This window comes from Brachyhypopomus gauderio, chromosome 2 (genome assembly GCF_052324685.1).
Source record: "Brachyhypopomus gauderio isolate BG-103 chromosome 2, BGAUD_0.2, whole genome shotgun sequence".
In the NCBI taxonomy this organism is placed as follows: domain Eukaryota; kingdom Metazoa; phylum Chordata; class Actinopteri; order Gymnotiformes; family Hypopomidae; genus Brachyhypopomus; species Brachyhypopomus gauderio.
In genome coordinates, this window is record NC_135212.1 from 11,813,553 (window position 1) to 11,836,733 (window position 23,181).

The 23,181-nt window shown below is 42.0% G+C and overlaps 1 long non-coding RNA gene across 1 annotated transcript in view; it reads left to right on the forward strand.

Annotated features, from left to right (window-relative positions):
* LOC143487900 (uncharacterized) overlaps positions 1 to 4,071 on the forward strand; it is a 37,769-nt gene extending 33,698 nt beyond the window's left edge. The window contains exon 4 of the long non-coding RNA XR_013124413.1: positions 1,501 to 4,071. This is a non-coding gene — a long non-coding RNA (uncharacterized LOC143487900). The remainder of the gene's footprint in view (positions 1 to 1,500) is intronic.
* The last annotated feature ends 19,110 nt before the right edge of the window (positions 4,072 to 23,181 follow it).

The following is a 23,181-nucleotide window of genomic DNA, read 5'->3' on the forward strand; positions in this document are numbered from 1 at the left end:
ACATTATTTTACAGCACACATTAAGGAGTGATTATGAAGAGAGGAAAATGGTCTTACCTGGACATCTAGCACATTTTCAAAAGGCTTTGTTACTATGACAGCCCACTGGCCTCTTGTGTAATCTCAGCCTATGTAAGCGTAGGTGCTTTAGACATGTCCACTGTATAAATTGGTTTAAAAGTATAGAGGAGTATATTTATCTGAAACCTGAAAGCTCTTTGAAATGTAACTAGTGGCTTGACTGTTTACAGCTGCAGACGACAGACAGGAAAAAACAGTAGTAAAACCTTACATATTAGAACAGAGAATGCCAGCTTCACAGCACTGGGTGAAACACTGCAGATTTCACTGTATTACATTCCACATAAGATGCACCTGACTGTGCTTCCAGAGGTAATGAGTTATATTAGTTGGCTAAATTAATTGCAGAACTGCAATTAATGTTTCATGTCGTGCTGCAGGTGGGGCATGCAGTGACCTAGTTTTCAGGGACTGTTCCATTAATTCTCCAAGCCCCTAACTAATGAGAATCACTAACTAACTGGTTCATTACTCGCCGTTCGGTCGCAGTGTCGACTGTACTACTCGCTGTTGACGGATGTCGTGTGCACGAGGGCGACAGCCGACCGAGCACTGTTTACACATCCAATCACGCTACAGCAAACAGCCACTTTATCTCTGCAGTTTATTTCAGGTGTTTAAGTCGGCTGAGGCCATACGCAGGGTGTAAAGGTGGGGAGATAGTCGTTTAGGAGACTTCAAAGAGGTTTAGGTAACAGAGGGAAGCTAAAGGGAGGTGACAGAACTTAGCGTATGCTTAGCAACCATGAATGGGCAACTGCTAATGTCAGAGACATAATTACCATAGCGACTAGGCCAGTAGCCCTGGGAAGAAAGCACAGGTTGCATAAGACCTTTAAGATACAGCCAGACAGTGTGTAGATCAGAGAAAAGACTTGATCTACATATATTATGATTCAAAGTTAATAGATCAAAAGTAATTTATGAAATGTGCACATATTTCAAGCAAACATGCTGCATATTTTTTGTTTTCTACTAATTATTTGAATGAGTACTGTTGTTTTGGCATTACAGTGTTGCACTAGAAGATGTGACACCTAAAACTTTAAACTGTTAAAAATGCAACTAATTTCATTTGGAAACTAAAAAGCACAAAACGCATCCTTCAAATCTATTTAAGAAAAGAGAAATATTTAACAGTACATCTTTAATTGTTTTATTTAACCGTGCTTGCGGTCCAAAAGTGATTGATGGTAGCAGGCAGCCTGACATTCATTATGTGCTCATTACTGCAGCACCTTCAAGGTATAATTGTACCGAATGTTTGGACGTGCTGTTAAATTAATGTGTCTGTTAATCCTTTTGTACAGAGAAAGTATAGCATACTGGTACACGATGCTTTCTTATAATGGAATCACAGCCAAAGGTACCTAATTAAATGTCCTAACTCTCTCTCTCTCTCTTTCTCCGTCTCACCAGCTTCAGCTGGTGATCGGTTGGAGGATCAGTGGCACATGCTGGTGACATGGAGGACAGAAGAGCCGAACTCTTCTCCAGGGTCCATCATGCATCAGCACCAGATGCACAACTCAGGAAATAAACAAATACAGCAGTTTGGAATGCTGCAGAGATGGCGGTAGATCTGGATAGATGAGCTTAGCTGGAAAAGAAAAGGCAGCTGGTTACCATGGTAGCCCCTCCATCATGTCGTCCACAAACCTGGGTGAACATTTGAGAGCAGTTTGATAACTGATTAATCCTTAACCCTTCTTAACTCTTCTTAACTCTCCTTAATGCTCCTTAATTCTCCTTAACTCTCATTGATTCGCCTTAATTCTCATTAACTCTTAGTGTCCCTGAACCCTGAGATCTGCACCTTCTCTATAAACTTCTTTCTTAACCTAAACTTAAAAACAGACATTGTTAAAGTTACAAATACTGTCTGGAAGGAAGTATTTCAAAGCTGGGATGCTTTAAATGAAGATGTTCCTTCCTGTGCTCTAACTTTCAGAATTCCAGGTGCTAATGGACAGAGGTGGGGACTCAAGTCACATGACTTGGACTCGAGTCAGACTCGAGTCATTAATATTAAGACTTTTGACTTGACTTGAAAAAATATTCAGAGACTTAGACTTGACTTGGACTTTTACACCAATAACTTGGGACTTGAATTGGACTTGAACCTGTTTACTTGCAAAGGCTTGATTTTTTTTACCCCAAATCTAAATTTTAAAACGCATATTAATATTTATAAAGTGCGCCCCATTAATTTCATTTCCGTCCTTCTGACGCAGACCGGTGTTACACCAGATTCTGTGACCGTCGAGTTTTGTGACCACAGGGGGTGCTATTTCACAGTTTCTGTTCAGAGGCAAACGCTTTACGAATGCTACGTAAACTACGCTGATGCACTTTCTTTACTCGTTTTGTTGGTGTCCACGAGCCAAAATATGACAGATGTTTATATTTACATTTTATCGTCTCTTAATTACATAAATGTACTTAAACAAGATTTACCATCCCCTCACCATTGCAGCCAACAAAGAAATCATGAATGGGATGTACAGGTGAGCCTTTTTAACTGGGGTCACCAATTCTGACGGCAGCCATCAGAATATGTGACCCCACTGAATCTCCAGGTAACAATAGTACACCGTGACCCCACAATAACAGAAAACAATGAAAAAATAACCCTAACCTTTTATTAGTCTATATGTAAACATTTTATCCAAATGTTTAGAATAACCATTCGTAATGACAGCATCTTACTTACGATGAAGCTTGCTATTTTAGTGTAAAATGATGTAGCGAAACATTCTTGTTTAAGTACATTTATGTAATTAAGAGAAGATAAAATGTAAATGATCTGTCATCTTTTGGCTGGCGGACACCAACAAAACGAGTAAAGAAATGCATCAGCGTAGCATTCGTAAAGCGCTGGTGCCTGTAAAAAAAAAAGACTCGAAAGGACTTGAAATTCCAAGTTTCAGACTTGGGACTTGACTTGACCGTTGCCTGTCTTGACTCGAGACTTGACTTGAGTTGACTGTCTTTGCTTGAGACTTGACTCGGGACTTGAGGATAAAGACTTGGACTTACTTGAGACTTGCAAAACACTGACTTGGTCCCACCTCTGCTAATGGATAACCAACACCGTGTGATCCAAACAGATGCAGTGGTTCACAAAGTTCACTTTGACACTGAGGACCGGGTACATGTAGAGCTTTCCATGTCAGTAACTGTCATAATTTCCCTCTCTAGTGTAACCATTTCCATGGTGACAGCTTTGGCGTTTTGGTTTGCTTCTGGTTTTGTTCCTGGTTACACCCTGTATTGTCTACAGATGTTCCTCACAGATGGTCCTACAGTTACTTTGTGTATTTGAATCCTGTTTTTTTGTAGTCTTGTTTCTTGTCATCCAGTCATTGTTTTGAGTACTGGTTTGCCTGCCTTAGTGTTTCTAGACTACTTGCCTTGTGTTTCTGTTAATCATGTGTTCGGGTTTGGTGTCTGATTACGCTGGTTATTTGACCTTGGACAGTCCTAGTGATTATGATTATGGATTTGCCCTTACTAAAAGTCTCAGCTGATGTGTCCTGCCGCCTCTCTCTCACCATTACATAATGACCAACGAAACAAGGAGGCAGTGACTGAGTGATACTTCAATATGTGGTGGGTCCAATGGGCAGAAACAGCCGGGTTAACAGATGTATATCCTGGTACTACGGTACTGAGGTGTCTCATCATCATTCATAGGAGGTATGCAAGGTTTGATCCTGGAGTGTGCAGATACTGTCCACACAGTCAGCACAGTTCTGGCAGGAGTTTCAACACCTAGAACAGGGTCAAGTTCAAGACATGCAATTTCCTCTGCTCCATTACCCACTTTCTGGGACTTTAAAATCCTGTAGTCTTTAGCAGGGCATTACCGTAGTACCGTAGTTGTTTATATACAGTGCGGTATTCGAATTTCATTCTAAACCAATGTTTTAAGGAATAATTTAACCTTTTTACAGTAATTAAGTTCTCCTTGATTGGTTATTATAAAGCCGTTGAAATAAAGAATGCTAAATGTGTCTACTTTGTGTCTACTCTGGAGATGCACCTTCAAGAAGGAGTTCAGGAAGCTGGAAAAGCAAATTTGTCTGCTCAGGTGTTAAAATCTAGGGCAAACAATCCCCCCTCCCCCTGTCACACACACACACACACACACACACACACACACACACACACACACACACACACACACACACACACACACACACACACACACACACACACACAGAAGAGCTTCTGTGTGTATTAAGTTCTAATGCAACTGCTCTAGCCTTCCTCATTTATCCCTTTTGACCTATTTTGCCTCTTGATTCATCTGGCATACAAAACGGGGCAGTGGGGTGTGGCACAACGGGGCAGTGGGGTGTGGCACAACGGGGCAGTGGGGTGGGGCACAACGGGGCAGTGGGGTGGGGCACAACGGGGCAGTGGGGTGGGGCACAACGGGGCAGTGGGGTGGGGCACAACGGGGCAGTGGGGTGGGGCACAACGGGGCAGTGGGGTGGGGCACTATGGGGCAGTGGGGTGAGGCAGAACGGGGAACTTTTTCCATTTTGGCACAGTAGGAATATCTAATAATAGGGCAGTGGGGTGGGGCACAACGGGGCAGTGGGGTGGGGCACAACAGGGCAGTGGGGTGGGGCACAACGGGGCAGTGGGGTGGGGCACAACGGGGCAGTGGGGTGGGGCACGATGGGGCAGTGGGGTGGGGCACAACGGGGCAGTGGGGTGTGGCACAAGGGGGCAGTTGGGTGTGGCACAAGGGGGCAGTGGGGTGGGACTCAACGGGGCAGTGGGGTGGGGCACTATGGGGCAGTGGGGTGGGGCACAACGGGGCAGTGGGGTGGGGCACTATGGGGCAGTGGGGTGAGGCACAACGGGGAACTTTTTCCATTTTGCCACAGTAGGAATATCAAAACACAAATACGGTTTAAAGACAGAGGAGCGATTTGTGATATTTCATAACCAAGCCACACAAGCACAAAGCACACGCACGTGAAGAAAGATGGCACAGCTGTAGCTATCTTTATCAAGACCTAATCAAGGAATGACATTTCAGACCTGCATTCCTCCCTTTGAGACAAGAGGGCGACGTCAGTTTGTTTTTGCTTGATTTGAGCGTCCAACTGTGAATGAGGCTTTCACACCTTTTCTGAGCACCTGCAACAAGTTTCATTTGACACTCAGCACTCCTTTAATTTGACACAATTGTGTTGTTATTCATATATATGTTTATATTTTTTTAAAATAAATTGTTCATTTTCCCCCATGGGACTCTATTGTAGATGTTATATAGTTTGATACTTCAATACAAAGTTGTAAAAAAGAAACCTCAAAATACCACTGCGAATTTTCATTTCAGTTTTAAAACATTCAGTGGTGCTGACCACTTGAAACACCTGCAATGACAATAGTTACTCTTCCCAAAGAATGATGTCTGTTCAAAACACTGTCCTACTTTATTTAAGAATAAATATTTGAGGTTAACCCATATTGTAAGGATGGACCCATAACAAATCAAGTTTTCAGGGTCTTCATGTATTTTAGAAGTTTTATTTGATAAACATTTAAGACACATCTAAACAAATCTAAAAGGACTTGTTGCAGATAAATGTGTTTTACTATTAGGGTGTCTGAGCAAACTATAGTCAACCTCACCCAAACCTCAATCTCTTCCTAAATGGTAGCAATGTATTTACAGCATGAAGATTCTTTGTTAAGAAACTGTCAAGCAGTTCATCACAAGTGAAGAAGTTTTGCTGAAGTGGATGTCACTGTAGGCAGCTGTGAAGTCCAACCTCACGGTGCCACAGCTATGGAACCTGTGAAGATGAGATTAGTAGGCTGTTACCATGGCTACAGCATGTTGTTGTCTCCTCCAGAGCTGCTGTCTGGAGTCTCTGCTGCTCTGAATGTAAGATGCCTGTGTGGCACAAGTTGCCCCAGAACTTATTCTTAGCAGCATACTGAGCGTTTATTCTGCACTGCATTTCATGGTTTGACCTGGTTTGTGTGTTTGTTTACTATCTGGGATTAGATTAGATTAGATTAAATTGAACTTTGTGCATGTACAGAGCCAATGAAATGCAGTTAGCATCTAACCAAAAGTGCAATATAGAGTAATATTTACATATATACACACACACACATACACATACAAACATATTGGGGAAAAAAGAAAGCATTTAGTCCGTCACCAGTTGAGCAAGTTCTCCCACTTAGAGATGAGAGAGGCCTGTCATTGACATCATAGGTAGACCTCAAATATGAGAGACAAAATGAGAAAAAATTATTCAGAAAATCACATTGTCTGATGTGGAAAATAAGTATTTGGTCAGTAACAAAAGTTCATCTCAATACTTTGTTATGTTTTTTTGTTGGTAATGACAGAGGTCAAACATTTTATGTAAGTCTTCACAAGGTTTTTTATGGGGTTGAGATCTGGAGACTGGCTAGGCCACTCCAGGACCTTGAAATGCTTCTTACCACTACTTCAAACCACTACTTTGTTGCCCAGGCAGTGTGCTTGGGATCATTGTCATGCTGAAAGACCCAGCCATGTTTTATCTTCAATGCCCTTGCTGATGGAAGGAGGTTTGTACTCAAAATCTCACAATACATGACCCCATTCATTCTTTCATGAACACGGATCAGTCGTCCTGGTCCCTTTGCAGAAAAACAGCCATAAAGTATGATGTTGACACCCCCATGATGTTGACACCCCCATGAAGTTAACACCCCCATGATGTTGACACCCCCATGATGTTGACACCCCCATACTTCACAGTAGGTTTTGTGTTCTTTGGATTCAACTCAGCATTCACTCTCCTCCAAACACAACGAATTGTTTGTTCCAAATAGTTCTACTTTGGTTTCATCTGACCATATGACATTCTCCCAATACTCTTCTGGAACATCCAGATGCTCTCTAGCAAACTTCAGACGTGCCCAGATGTGTACTGGCTTAAGCAGGGGACATGTCTGGCACTGCAGATCTGAATCCCTGGTGGCGTAAGTGTGTTACTGACTGTGTTACTGACTGTAGCCCTTGTCCTAGCTTTCTGCAGGTCATTCACTAGGTCCCCCTGTGCGGTTCTGGAACTTTTGCTCACCGTTCTTGTGACCATTTCAACCCCACAGGCTGAGATCTTGCGTGGAGCCCCTGATAAAGGGAGATTATTAGTGGTTTTGTAGGTCTTTAATTTTCTAATTATTGCTCCCACAGTTGATTTCTTCACACCAAGCTGCTTGCCTATTGCAGATTCAGTCTTTCAAGCCTGGTTCAGGTCTACAACCTTGTTTCCGGTGTCCTTCGACAGTTCGTTGGTCTTCACCATAGTGGAGTTTGTAGTGTGTGGGCAGGTGTCTGATAAGTTCAAACAGGTGCCATTAATACAGGTAATGAGTGGAGGACAGAGGAGCCTCTTAAAGAAGAAGTTACAGGTCTGTGGCAGCCAGAAATCTTTATTTTCCACCATAACTTGCAAATAAATTCTTTAAAAATCAGACAATGTGATTTTCTGAATTTTTTTCTCATTTTGTCTCTCATAGTTGAGGTCTACCTATAATGTCAATTACAGGCCTCTCTCATCTTTTTAAGTGAGAGAACTTGCACAATTGACTGACTAAATACTAAATACTGGGAGTCAGATAATTATCTTGGTTGATAAAATAAGAAGCTGAGGTCAAAATATAATGTGCAGATCACTGCACTGTTCTGCATTTCTTTTGATTCTGCCAATCCATAAATGTCATATCTGAAGCCCCAGCAGGTTCCTGGAAGACCATTCGGTCATGTCAATTAAGAGCCAACAGCAGACATACAGCAGAGACATGCCTGCATGGGTGGCTACTTCCACAAAGTGCATCGTCTCCCTTATACTTCTCTTACACTGCTTCTCTCCAGTCTGGAGGTGTGGTTTCCACATGCCAAATGTTAAGACCATCAGGACATATTTTACACACGTTGTTCTTCATAGGTTGAACTGCTATGAGGACTTCTGTGGATGTTGAAGTTTAATCCAACATGATCAGTGGAGCAAAGGCAGCGAGTGTATGAAGAATTGAGGACCTGGAATAGTTTGATTAACTGATTCAGTGAGCTAAATTGCTAAAGTGTTCTGCCCAGCACTTGAAGACTTTATTATTAATAGATAGAACATCAGCTGGCCTGACGAGTGTGAAGTCAGTAGACTCGTTATCAACCCAGTCGTCAGGCTTTTGTGTGGTGCCATTAGTGTCTGAAGCAGCAGCATATAGTTGATTTCAGTTCAGACTATTCTGTATTGACGTTACAGACACAATCATTTCTTCTACTAGTACTTTCAGCATCTTACAAATGTTCATATGGTGTAGTGGGTTTTCCAGGACATGCAGTAATGACGTTCTGGTGCTGCAGTTTGTTGAATGGTGTTTAAAATGGGTTCTAATGGGTTCTAATGAGCTGCTTGTTGAGCCAGGATTCAGCAATACACGTGGCTCAAGTTACTGACACACCTTTCATATCTGGAGATGCATCCATGATGTTTTATTATTATTTGGAAAACTTTGTTATGACCAGTTGATAAATAGAAGTGGAGAGAAAGTTATAATGTCAGAGAACATTTGAGATCTTACAGGTGCTCCATTCCAGATCTTGCTATGTCAAAATACTTGCACATCAAAGTCTGTCATTAGAACAACTTTGTCAGATTGAGGAATTCTGCACAGTGCAGCATCAGGTCAATCGCAAAGCCACTGTGGTGTTCTCAGGATCCATGGTGTAGGTACAGGCACTCGTGAGTGTAGTGACCTTTTCTCAGAGGTTATTTGTAGGTGGTAAGGTGTTCATTAATGCCTTAAGCAAAGTTCCTGAGCAGTCTGTTCCTTACAACAAACTCCATCGGAAAACGTAGAAGGCTGTGTATTCTGTACCAACTTGTGCCAGTGAATGCATATCACAGAGTGGCTTTTCTCTATGAAGTCTATTGTTCAAGCCATTATTATTTTATTTTATTATTTTTGTTATTATGAAAGCAGAAATATTCTATGTTCCCAGCTTCATAGTCAAAGTTCAGCGTTTTCTTTTTCACCACAGGAAAGGGTTTTAAAAAATGGTGTTCCCTTCCAGGTGGCATTGAAGGTTTTTCTAGACTATTCCCTGAAATTATGTGAGCAGTGCTGAATTTCAGAAGATACTGTTTCAACTTCATCTTCCAATGAACAAGAATTGAACAGGGGATTCTCAGTCTCACCCAACACCAGTTCCTCTCCCCCTTTCACATCACTGAGGACTGAGCAAAAGAAGTCACCCACACTCAACCTTTCCTCGTCTCCTGTTCAACTCATTTTCCTTGTCTAATATGGCCCCCATCCACTTATTCATTTTCTGAGGTGTCATCAATTATGTAAAGCTGAACTTTAAGATTATCAGAGTTTGACTTGTCAAATGGATGAGACATCAACATAAAACAAAGGTGTTGGATGACATGTTTGGTACATCATGACGTGTACTGAGACAGCAGCCTTTACTTCACATTAGGCAACAAACTTAACTGTTTTGTTGTTGTTAAAATAGATGGACTAATATGAGGACTAATGATTAATATTATCAAAGCCGGCGGGGGTCAAACTAGGCAGGCAGAGTCAGGTCCAAACCCTATAGGGGCAGGCGGGTTGCAAGGTCTAAGAGGGAAGCAAAGGTTGATACACAGAACACCACTCAGGAAATAACGCTCAGTAAAGGACATTGTCAACAATACTTTGCAATGAGGTAGAGGCAGGCAGGAGTATATGAAGGGCTGATGGGTGAGGCTAATGAACAGGTGTTAGCATTAGTGTCCTGGTGTTTGGGACCGTGGACGATGAGGCATGACACTAGGTGGTGCTGTTGAGTCCAGCGAGTCGAGAGACGTGATACCACTCTCCTTCTCACATAATGACATGAGTACACTGGAACAAAAAACAATGGATTTGGATTCAGAATGCAATGATGATACAATATTATTTGACAAGGGCCTTTAAAGTTACCCAAGGACACAATACAACGAGGATAGTAATAAAAATAACACATACAAACACACAAAAACAATACACACAATAAAAAATCACCAGTTGGCCAACTGGACAAGATGCGCTTTGAGACGCGCTTTGAACGTAGCCACCTATAAACAAGCACACAACTTAAAAGGGAGAGAGGTCCTTATCTTGGGGCCGGCAGCACTGAATTCCCCAACACCAAGACTCCAAGGCCTAGAGGGAGGCACCTTGAGCAGGAGTGAGTCAGGGGAACAAAGAGTGAGAGTAGCAGGTCACCAAGGTAACGGGGGTGGATGCCATGCAAAGATCTGAAAACTGCCACATGCTGTTCAAATTGTATGTAGTTCTGTACTGGGAGCCAGTGGCGATGTTTCAACATTGAACTGATGTACTCCCGGGATATAACGTGGGTTAAGACCCTTGCGGCCGAGTTTTGCACATACTGCTGCCCAGGCAGTGGGTTCACATAGCCCAGGACTGCAACCGTCAGCTGTAGATGTCACAAAGGCACAAAGAGGAAGGGTGATGTCACAAGAGAAAGGGGCGGAGCCTGTCAGAATTCTTTAGCTGAAAAAAAAAAACGCTGACTTACATGCTCCTTTGAGATGGGGTTCAAAGTACTCAGTAAGCAACATAAAGAAAACCATAAACATTGTTAGCAACCGATCTACCAAGAAAACCAGAGAAAACACCCTAACTAGCTGTTAGTACATGAACACACATCCACATACATTTAATTAGAGGGGCCTGTCCTCAATCACATGGTTTTTTTGAGTGAGTCATGTGAGTCACCTGGTTTTAGAAAAACAAATGGATTACATGAACAATTAGGCCAGATCCCAGATGTCCTTCCCCTAGCATCCACATGGACACACATGCAGCCTATAAATTGCATGCATTCACATACACATGAAATGAGAACCAAGCACTCCATGTAGTGTACACTAAAGAGGAACTAGTGTAAGGGTAACAGAATGTGAGGTTCCTGTGGGGATGCATGATCTATGGTTCCTGCATAGGCACTGAGGTGAAATGGGACATTCCCACAGAAATGGGATAGAACGGACCATTTGTACTTTGGTTATATTGGTGCAGTTAGTTATATCATGTTGCAGCATGTTGTGTAATGGGAAAGGTTTCGTCTTCAGAAGGGGGGGGGATTCTCTATATGCAAATGTACTTGTAACGATTCACAGCACATACACACCCCATGTTGTAGGATCTTGGTACGGTCTCCTATGTGTGTGTGTTTCTGTGGTTATTCTTGATGTTGCTGTTGTTGTGTTGCCACACCCACATGCTAGCAGCTAGCCTACACTTTGCTAGCCTGTTTCACTCTTGTTCTTCCCTCGTTAATATAAGTTTTGCCCTCTGTTTTCAGCCTTTGTCATTGTTTCCCTGTATATCGTAGTTAATAAACATTTTACGTCTTCCCTTGGTCACAATGCACATGTCGCATTACATGTGTTTGTTGTCTGTGCCGTCAACCCGACTCCCATTGGATAACCTGGTTTTTATAACTGTGCTGTGCGTGTGATGTGCTGGGTGTTATAAAGGGTGAGGATGTTGGTGGAGGGTCTTGTGCCTGGCGACACCTGCGTGGGTCTGTATATGTTTCAACTGGGTTTGTGGCACGAGGGTGGGGCAGGATGTTGACCAGAGTGGGCCCCTTTTTCAGCCTGGGAGTTTCATGCCCAAATCCGGCCCAAAATTATTTTCCCCTCCCAATCGGCCCAAACTAGAGATTGACATGAGCCAGCCCATCGGGAATCCTCCCAAATCTCCCGATTAGCCACTCCGGCTCTGATGTTGACACACGGGCAACGTGAACACCGACAACATGCACACTTAAACACAACCACATCAACACGGACAACATGCACACTTAAACACAACCACGTGAACACAGACAGCATGCACACTTAAACACAACCACATGAACACCGACAACACACACACTTAGGGCGTACTCACACTAGGCACGGTTTGCTGGTTCCGTGCTGGGGCCCGGTTATCCCCCCACTCCCCCTCTGGCCTGCACTCACACTGCCTTCATCAACCCGGCCCGAGCACGCTTACGTCATCACAATGCCGCTTTATTTGGAAAAAAAGCACGCTAGCACAAAACTATGGAGTTCCCAATTCTCTTTTTATTGTATTTTTGGAGTCCTTTTGGGGGTGCAGAAACACGGTGCAAGCACAGATTTATCGATCATTTGTCATTTGCCACCATGACTATTTAACGTGAGCATCGCATCACTGACGTCATGTTTGAGTTCCGGCAAAATGAACCAATCACACGAGGCACCAAGCGGGCCCGGGCACGGATAGCGCTCACACTAGAAGCGAACCATGCCCGAGTCCAAGCGAATCGTGCCCTGGCCGACCTCTTCAAGCGGGCCCGGGCACGGTTAACTGATATAAATATCATAAAACTCTACACTACTAACTTGACATGAAACTCTACATGACACTAAAATCTAGTGTTTCAAATGGCCATAAATAAAGCTGAGCTGGGTAAGCTGGTCCCTTTACAAAAACATCTTTGCACTGTAATATAGATTCAGACAGCAGTTGAAGTGACTTATAGTATGATGCAGTATATCAATGCCGAATAAGAATGCTAAAGATGTCTTGTGAATGTGTAAGTCTACTTACACTGCAGTATGCGCATTAAAGATGAACTGGGGTCTTAAAACTATAAACGCAATCTACGAAATCAATATCTCAGCCTGATTAGCAGCTAGGTTGTCATAGTAACAAGCATTCCCATTAACTTAACCTTAGATAAGAACAGATCAGAAGAACCAGACTGCTTCTGAACACACTGCTTCTGAACACACTGCTTTTGAACACACTGCTTCTGAACACAGTTTCTGAACACACTGCTTCTGAACTCACTGCTTTTGACCAAAGCTGCATGACGCGGAATAGTTCACATTTCAGTACAGGAAAGCCAGTTGCAAAGACTTGTAAAGAAACATTAATTTTGCTTTGCAGCAAGTTAACATTTCTTGTTTGGCAGGATGGAAAAACAAAAAGTTTGGGTGTGAAGGTTTGAATATGCATATTCATGGAAATTTAAAACATTATTATTATCAAGAAAGAAACATATTTCCACAATGCAAAGGAAAACCTGTTTCTCATCAAGCAAGATTTACAGTGTGACTCTTGTTCTCTGGGCAGTTCAGGCTTTATATGATCAGATTAGTGTTAATACTTGTGGCTCTGGTGAACATTAACATGGCCACTATTTTGCATTCAGAAGCAGCTGTTGTTAAGCTCAGCTTGTAAAGTGTCAAATCAGTGCTGAAGGAAATTCACAGGAGAATATTCATTATCTGGTATCTTTTATTGCTCATCTGAGTACTGGCCCATGTGCATATAGGCAAAAGTCTCAGGAATTCTGATCTCACCCTTCTCATTCATATTGCATGCCCATTAATCAGATATATATCCACTGTAGGATCACGTATGAAAGTGACCCAAAACTGTTTGGAAAAATTTATATTTCTGTGTCCACACAGGCCTGAAAAAATCAAACTTGAGTCACTTCAGCCGGGTAATATTATGAACATAGCCACTGATGCCACAGACTGACAAGAACATTGTATTACACAAGTTTTACATAGGCCGGTCCCACACCCAGTCCTACACCCGGTCCTACGCCCGGTCCTACGCCCGGTCCTACACCCGGTCCTACACCCATACCGATTGTGCTTACTGATGTCTTGTGACCATGTAGGATCAAACCAAAGACAGGCCAGTTAAAAATGGTTTGGTCCTCACTATACAGACTCACATGTAAGCACCTATTTAGAAAATTTTAGTTTTCCTGGGAAAAAGTACAAACTATGCACAATTTTATGGCACGTTTCATGACCCTTGTGCAAGACATTAAGTACAAACGAGATTAATTACAGCAAAGACGGATAGTGGGAATGAACAGAACAAGATCTACATATAACCAAAAAAAGTTGGAGAAGTTAGCAGTGAAATACGGATGTGTTCGGAAATACAACTGTTCCATTTGTCCTTCATCTCCCCGTCTGCAATGCATGAGGGAGTGAGATTAGAATAACAAACATTACGCTCTTTCACAATGACAAACACTGCATTCTGTAACGTTGTTTAATTTCATAGGTTAAAGATTTGCACGAACTCATGTTAAGCGTTCCAGGTTTCTTTAAAATAAATATGAATAGCTTTACAGTGCTGCATATTCATCTGTAAGTTTTGCTTCTGAGAAATCTCAGGAACTCTGATTAGGAGAGAAAAGCTCTGAGATAACACGTCTTTCTTGGCCCTGCATTGACCAGCCAGACAAGCAGAATCACAAGCAGTTAGCCTAGCCTACAGTAGAGATGTCCTCTTTTTCCTCTTTTTCATCTTTTTCATCTTTTTCTGACTCATATCATCTCATTTCTCCATACAGCATTTTTATTTACATTTCATATCATTTATAGCAATAGTCAGATGCAATTTTACACTGTATTTATCTTATTTAAAAGCATTATGCCCTTCCTTCAGTTAGCAGTTAGCAATTTGCTATCCTGTCAGTTGCTGTCCTACCAGGTGAGCAAGAAGGGATAAAATCCAAAATTAGGACATCCTAAATTGTTTTGATTAGCTAAAACCAACCTAAAACACAATTACTGTGTGTGTTTAGAAATGGAATATTTAAAACGGCTAACGGGCTAAATACACTGAAGACTTCATGTCACTTAGACAATAATAAAGCAAATAAATAACAGAGAGTAGGAGTCCTTCCCTGGACAACCATAATCAACAAGAAGAAATAAAGTTCTCCATGAATTTTACAGTAGTCTATAGTCTTGCTACCACATAGCAAAAGTATGTGAGGTGAGGTAGGACATGTCAGCAAAAGCCAGGTGCACTCTTGAGATGGGAGGCTATAGAAATTCTACAGTAGATAAAATTAGCCTGTAATATGATAATCCTGAAATAAGAGGTTTGGTTATGCCTCCTCTGCACCTGAGAGCGATCACAAATGAACGTTGCCTTGACTGAGGTCCTTTATTCGCACATTCACAGACGGCATCCGGCTTACACAGATTAACTACGATCACACATAATGAACAACTGCACTTCTCAGTATAATGGCGGAGCTACATAGGAGCGTTTCCACGGATATATCATTAGACTGAATAGGTTCTTCTCTGCTATATCAAATTCATTTGAATCACTACCTTTGAGGCCAGTGAATTCAGTTCATTTAGGAAAACCATGCAACTCACATTTACATGTGGCACATTCTTTTATCCAGGACAACTTTTCTACCCTGTGTATCCTTGATAGAGCAGCAGTCTGCAGCCTCTTCAGTAGAAGAGGAGGTTCCCTCCACAGCTGCAGGGGGAGGGACGTGAGTGCTTGGTCTTATGTAAAATGTGTGCTTTAAAATTTTTTAAATCTTCACCATAATTTGACAAATCAGCTCTCTAATTGTTGAATTACAACAGAGATGGTGGACCCAGGACTAACAGAAAAGAACATGTTGGATGTAAACAAAAGTTCCAACTAAAAAAGTCAACTAAAGGAACCCAAAAGTAACCCACTCTCAGTGGAGTGGTGGAGTGACTGTAAGGGATTTCGCTTCAGATCACTGGAGATGATGGACGGAGTGTCAGTGTTAATATTTAGCGTTATTTAATATTAGCAATGTTAACGTTTTATTGCTGTGGTTCTCAAACCAGGCACTCTGGGTTTTGCTTATGCCAGATCCCAGTATCTAGAATGATGTGTTGTTATTGTTATTACTGGCTTGATTTACATGTGGTAAACGGTGTTGTCTCTTTCTCGCGTTCATTTCCATGGAGAGAGGTGGCAGTGCGTGGAGGATTATGGGAGCAAAGAGAGTGTTGAACAGGTGACCGTTTCTCAACTTCATGCAAATGAGAAGTGAGTTTTGCTGGACTGCAGCCAATCAGAACCTGCATCATGGGGCATTTTGTCATGGCATGTCAAGCCACAAGTGTTTGAATCCAGAGATGTACTAAACCAAGAATACAGCCTGTATTATTGGTGAGTGACAGTGTTGAGGAACATAATTAATTAGTGGTAGTGCTTTGTTGTAGCTCGTGTTGATTATTATATTTTGCGAGCAGCTTACATGGGTCCAATTCAAACGAATGCATTGTAAGGGCTTCTGCATGACCCTCTAACAGAGGCACCACACGGCTATTAACCTGTGATGGCAGGAAGATCAGCCCAGGTTCTGAAGTGATCAACCATCAACCAGAACATCGCTGAACAATGTGTGGAATAACCTTCAATCACTCCCCCTAAACTTTGTCAAACTCAATAAGGGAATCACTGGTACATTCTCTCTGGTTCCACACTGTCCCTTCAGCTTTTATTTGTATCTTCACGCGGCAGTTGGTCATCAAGACCAAAGTTGAGCATGCGCTTCTCTTTCCTGTCGCACTGCAGTACGTTATGAAGAACGTGGGGGCTCATCCTGGGGCCAGCATCGCCTGGTTGAATAATAAGTGCTTGATTTAACTGATTTAAAATAATAGTCAGGTTACAGCACCACTGAACACAGAGTTCCTCCCTGTGTGAGAGAGAGGGTGGGGGCAGAAACGCCAGTCAGCAGCTCTTTTGTGTTTCACACTGTCAATTTTTGCTCAGCTATTTTCAGCTATATTCCAGTAATCCTGTTAGTAGAACAGTTAGCACAGCTAGTAAATATAGTAAGTATGCTAGTAAGTATAAAAAGATCAGCAAATGTACGACTTTCTTACAATTGGTAAAGCTGGGCTAGAATAAGAAGCTGTAGAGGAATTCCAGTAAATTGTAATGAGTAATAAAATAAATGTATGTGAAGACTATGCTCTCCTGCTCTTTGAAAATCCACGAGTTAGGTACGTTTGTAGCAATCACACAGCTACCATAAGCCATACAAACTACTAGCATAATCTGAGTCTATATTCTGCTTGGCTGGGTTTCTCATGTTCCTCCTTCTCTAGACATTAGATCCGAATCCTCCCATTGTAAAACAGCCAAATCTCCATATCTGAACATCGATGTTGTTAATGTGGTTTTTGTTTTGGCAATATGGACATCGTCAGATGTGTGATGTCCACTTCTGTTTTCCCAGTGTCTCTCAGCCTGTTGTCCAGTGCTTTACGGTGCCTCTTGTCCCCTGAGGCCCCCATAGCCCTCGAATGACCCCACTAATCGAGGAAATGCATTTGTCCAGATGCACAGTTAGTGTGCAAGCCTAAATTAGCACAGACAAAACAGAACAGAACATGATGTGATTAAATACATAACCTATTTAATGGTATCTACAAAGGCAGTCTTTTACCTTTCACCAGTGGTGTGATCCCCCCTCCATTACACACAATCTTAAATTATTGTTTTGGATTCCAAAATACAGCTCAGTGGTCATTAAAATACAACTACAGTGGACAAAACACAAGTTTAGTGTCTCCTGTATGTGAAGCCTATTTTCGTAACATTCCACCCATCGGCACACCGTGACCAATATGATCCTATATATAACCTTTCTCGCCATGTGCGCCACACTCCGCTACAGCCATTTTACAGCCACAAACCAGCAGTTTCTACATAGTAACATTACAGAAATAAATTTTTTTAATTTTGGTCTTTCATGCAATCTAGAACCCTCATCAAAACAGATAATAGTTGTGCTGGGGTTTATTTTTACACAGCAGCATTAATAAAAGCCTCAACAAAGGTCTATAGAATAGTTCACTTTTTTTGTACTATTTGTCTATATTTAACCTATATTTAACCTTTAACGGACAAAATTACGCACAACAAATTATGCTTTAGATTAAACTATGTGATGAAAATGCAGTTACTGTTACCGAGTTGATTATCATCATTCCCACGGACACAGATTCCTCTAAAATTCATCGACGTTCCCACTGTCACTGTAGGATTATTTTCGATGTCCCCCTGGATTACTGCAGTAAGCCATGTCTGGTCTGAAATACCAAGTGTCGTGATGTGGCTGTGCTGCATTGGGGTTTAGTATGATGTACCTCATTAACACCTGTTGGGCTTGGAAAGGATCTGACAGGCTGTCCAGTTGTCTCCTGGGAAGGCTCACACACAATGGAAAATTACCAACACAGGTAAATGACAATCAATCATAATCCTACTAATGAATCTAAGATGATAACGCACACTGACTCCACGCATCAATCGTCACCCTTAATGAATGAACGTTTCAGTGAAATCTTATGTAATGATGTATGTAACTCACAGCAAGGCCAGTAATGGACACGTGGCCCTAGAGTACATTGCCTACGGTGTACACACCAAGGTTGGGACAACAGGATGTACGGTTCAATGAACAGATGGGCTCAGTACAAGTCTTTCCATTTCTCCAGTTAATATGCGTAGTCTTAATTACAATGGTTTGCTTTTCCTGCTTAAGGTGGCAACATGGATAATGAGCTTCAGGTGATTATAGAAGATTACATCTGTTACATCTGCTGCAAACGTCTGACACGCAACAACTATTCAATGATAGTCCACTTAAGCATATGAGGTATTATTTCAGTGCAATTGTCATTATTATTTACTTTCAGTTTACTATTCATAACTTATATATACATTACAGTATACTGCAGTATATGTGTAGTTGGCAATCAATCCCATGACTTCAACTCAATGTCCTCTACCATGTGAGAAATCCTAACCGCTCCCACCTACACATCCTCTATCTGAAACTGTGACTCAGCTTTGATCACCCACCCTATGGAATAACGACACTTGCTATTTCAGACCAGATGTGACTTACTGCAGTAATCCAGGATCTGCATGGTGGCTTGGTGGTTAGCACGTTTGCCTCTCAGCCCTGGGGTCTTGGGTTCAAGTCCCTATCTGAGTGGAGTTTCCATGTTCTCCCCGTGTCTGCGTGGGCTTCCTCCGGGATCTCCGGTTTCCTCCCACAGTCCAAAAACAATTGGCAGTCCCTGGCAAATTCTCCCTGAGTGTGTGTCTCTCTCTCTGTTCAATAAAAAAACAAGTTGTTGTCTGAGTGTGTGTGCCCAGTGGTGGATGGTGCTCTGCTACTACGGTCTGTCCTCTCTCCCATTCAGTCCCCCAGGGGGCTATGGATCCCAGTAGAGCAGTGGGGAACCATCAGGGCCCTCTACGCCCTCTCAGAGGGCCTAAAATAAAATATTCTTAAAACATTATTTATATAGCCTAATTATCCAATTTTATTTTATCTACTTACAGTTTTACAATTGACATCTAAACAATTACAAAAATATAAGCAAATAAATTATTCAACCGTGTCTATTCAATCTGTGTTGGAAGGTGAGGTGTTAAGTGGAAGCCTGTGAGCCTGTGTCTACCCCTATCAGGACTGTGATGCCCGCTGTTCGTTTACAGAGGGCCTGGCAGTTATAATTCAGCGCAATACCAGTTTAAAATGACAGTAAAATTGACCAATCATATCTTCCCTCTTAGTGGGCGGGCTTAACTGTATGATAATTTCCGCCCGCTGTGGCGACGCTAGCTGACGTTAGCACCGCCGCTAGCTAGTTTCGATTCAGTCCTTTGACGTCCTCATTTACATATTCCGCTTCCGCGAACCACGGAGTTGTGAAACCCTATTTTGTTTGGAAAGTTATTTTGCTTAACAAGTTATCTAGTACAAATGTTATTGTTTATTGCGTTTCTAAAACTATACTGTCGTCTCGGTTTTGTCTTTATTCTTCATTGCAGTTTATTAGGAGAGGATAAAAAAAAAATTCGGGGGGGGGAGGGGGGTGGAGGGAGGGGTTAGCGGGCCCAGGTTTAATGGTCACGGTTCGCTACTGCGGTAGAGAGTACGCTGTGCGCAATTGGCTGCCGCTTCTCGTCGGTGTGTGATTGGTTGTCTGTAACGTAGCTGTGTTAACAATTGTAAAGCGCCTTGGATATCTAGATAAGGCGCTATATAAATTGAAACATTCATTCATTCATATTCCTACAGTGAAAATGGGAACGTTGAGGGATTTTACAGGAATCTGTGTTCGTGGGAATGATGATGATCAACTCGGTAAAAGTAACAGTATTTTCCTCAAATTGTCCTGGCTCCAAGATGGTGGAACGATCTTCCATTAGCTGCTTGGTCTCTTGGTCTCTTGGCCTCTTCGTAGACTGAAGACTCTCCTGTTTGTTGAGTACATAAATGAGCACTAACTCAGCAGATAGCACTTGTACTTGTTCTTAAATAATATGGCTATCTGTCTATAGTTATTTTCACTTCTTGGTAAAAGTTTAACCTGTTTAAGTGAGCCTGTTTAATAAAAATACTAGGTAATGACATTGATTCTTGAAGTTTACTAGTTGTCTGGCTCAAGGGTATCTTGAATTCTGGCCTATCTGTGCTATTATCTAGGATGAATTCTGTGAACAGATGCAAAGCACTTTCGCTCTGAATAAGAGCGTCTGCTAAATGCCCTAAATACATAAGTTCACTTGTATTGAAACATAGATACAAACCAGGTGTGTTTAATGCATGTGCACCCACCCAGTCTGTTCTGGGTACAGTGTGTGACTTACCAGAGACCGATGATGTTTTGATGATTCAAACATAGTTAATGAGAGATGCTTACATGGAGAGGAGGTCTTGTCAATGTGAACTCAGTTCCAGCCAATCGCTTAGCGTGTTGAAAGAGAAGCGTGAGAACGTCTGCAGTGATGTAACACTGTCACAGGCAGCAGCCAAAAGTCCGTGCGTGTGTCTGTGCTGTGATGTAATGATGTCTCAGACAACAGCCAATAGACACGTGCGTGTGTCTGTGCCGTGATGTAATGCTGCCTCAGACATCAGCCAATAGACACGTGCGTGTGTCTGGCTGCTGTTTTTGGACGGTTTGCATTCAGGCTCCACCCCTCTGCCACTCTTAGAAACCACGGGGTCTATTTTGTCCTCTCTATTGCCTATTCTCATTCTGCACTCTGTATTCACTTAGCAATATGCATGAGAACACTGGCAGTACGGTCCGAAGCTGAACGTCAAGTGGAACACGGCTCGGCAGGACAGACGCAGGTAGGTGGGTCCGTACCTGGAACGGAGACAGAACACAGGGTGTTCCGTGCCTCAACCCAAGACGTGAAGCCCACAGAGCTGGAACAGAGGCCTTGGACACAGGGCTGTGGTGTAATCTACACCCCGGAGCTTAGCGGAGCTACACCAACACACACACGCGCACACATGCTCACCATCACAGCCGCACGTACACATGTACACACACACCTGTTGCCACAGATAGCTCACAACACTCCTGTGTAGGAAAAAGGTCAACCATGCAGAGACTCTGATTTGCAGGTTTGCTACTAATCTTGAGGATTAGGCACAAGCTAGACCAAGCGAACTATAAGGGTGTTCACATCACTGCAGTATTACATGTAATCTAAGCACACCTACTGATATACTAGTAATGTAATGTAATGTGATGTAACTGGCCTTATGCTCTGACTTGGGTCTAGGGTCAGTATATTCTACCAACATGCAAATCAAATGGTTCATTAGTGTGCTGGACGTTTGGTTGATGTTTGGCAAACACAAACTCTCTGGATATCAAACATTCAGAATGATTTCACTTCAGCTAATGTGAGAATGAATGTGCAACAGAGTCAATGAGCTTCACTAGGCCTACCACCACACGACATTACCGACATTACACACCACACAATATTACACACTACCACCCCAACTCATTACCAGTGATGGCTTAGTTACCTTGAAAAAGTAATCCGATTACTGATTACTCCTTTTAAAAGTAACTTAGTTACGTTACATATTACTTGATTTTAAAAGTAACTACGTTAGATTACAAGTTACTTTAGTAGTTACATTCAGCAGCAAAATGAATTTTTCCAATACTCACTTTATTGGAAGTGCAGTAACAATGTATCTCCTGACATTTCAATAATATATCTCCTGACATTACGTTTGTGTTGCTGCGTGGTATTATTTGTAAATATGTTTGTAAATGTAGTAATACAAGCGAACAATTCAGTCAGACAGCTATTTCTTGTGAAACGAAATACCATTACAATTTCAAGCATTTTAAGTAGGCTACATTATCAATCAATCAATCAATCAATCAAAGTTTATTTGTATAGCGCTTTTAACAACTCAAGTTGTCGCAAAGCAGCTTTACAGGGTTTACAAGGTTAACAATACTATGGGTCCAGAACCCTAATTAGCAAGCCAAAGGCGACAGTGGCGAGGAAAAACTCCCTATGACCTCCCATTATCCAAAACTCCAGCACTTTTCAAACCTGAAACACAAAGCAACATTAGAATTGGTCAGGTAAATGTTCCTTCCCTTGTTTTTGAGGGGTATTTCTTTACACTACCACATATCGTTATGGAGAACACTGCACAGAATGATGTGAATGCGCTCTCACAGGTTAGCGAGCAGCGGGCGGAGTCGAGCGCTACGGTCAGACGCAAAAGTATAACTGAGCCAAAAAGAAAGCAAAAATATATATTTTTACTAAGGAAAATAAAAATAGTAACGCACAGTTACTTGGATAAATAACTTTAATCTGATTACTGGACTGGAAATAGTAACGCGTTATATTACTCGTTACCGAAAAAAGTGGTAACGCGTTACTGACATCACTGCTCATTACACACTACCACAACACGACATGCACGCTATGACACCACGTTAAACAGTACCACAAGAACACATTACACACTACCGCAACAATAAACAACATATTACACACAATACCACTTGATATATTACCACAATGTCATGTTGCACACTACCACCACACTACATTACACACTACCACCCCTAACACATTAAACAGTACCACAACACGACATTACACAGTACCACAACAACACATTACACACTACCACAACAACAAACAACACATTACACACTTTCACAACACCACATGATACACTACCACAACATCACATTACACACTACCACCACACCACCATCTATTCCAGTGTCTCAAACGCGTGTGTATTACTTCCACTGACCTACAGTGCATGCTATTATTCCAAATGGAATCTACCACAGTGCATCAAGCTATTTTTTACAATTTCACTATTCAAAATGT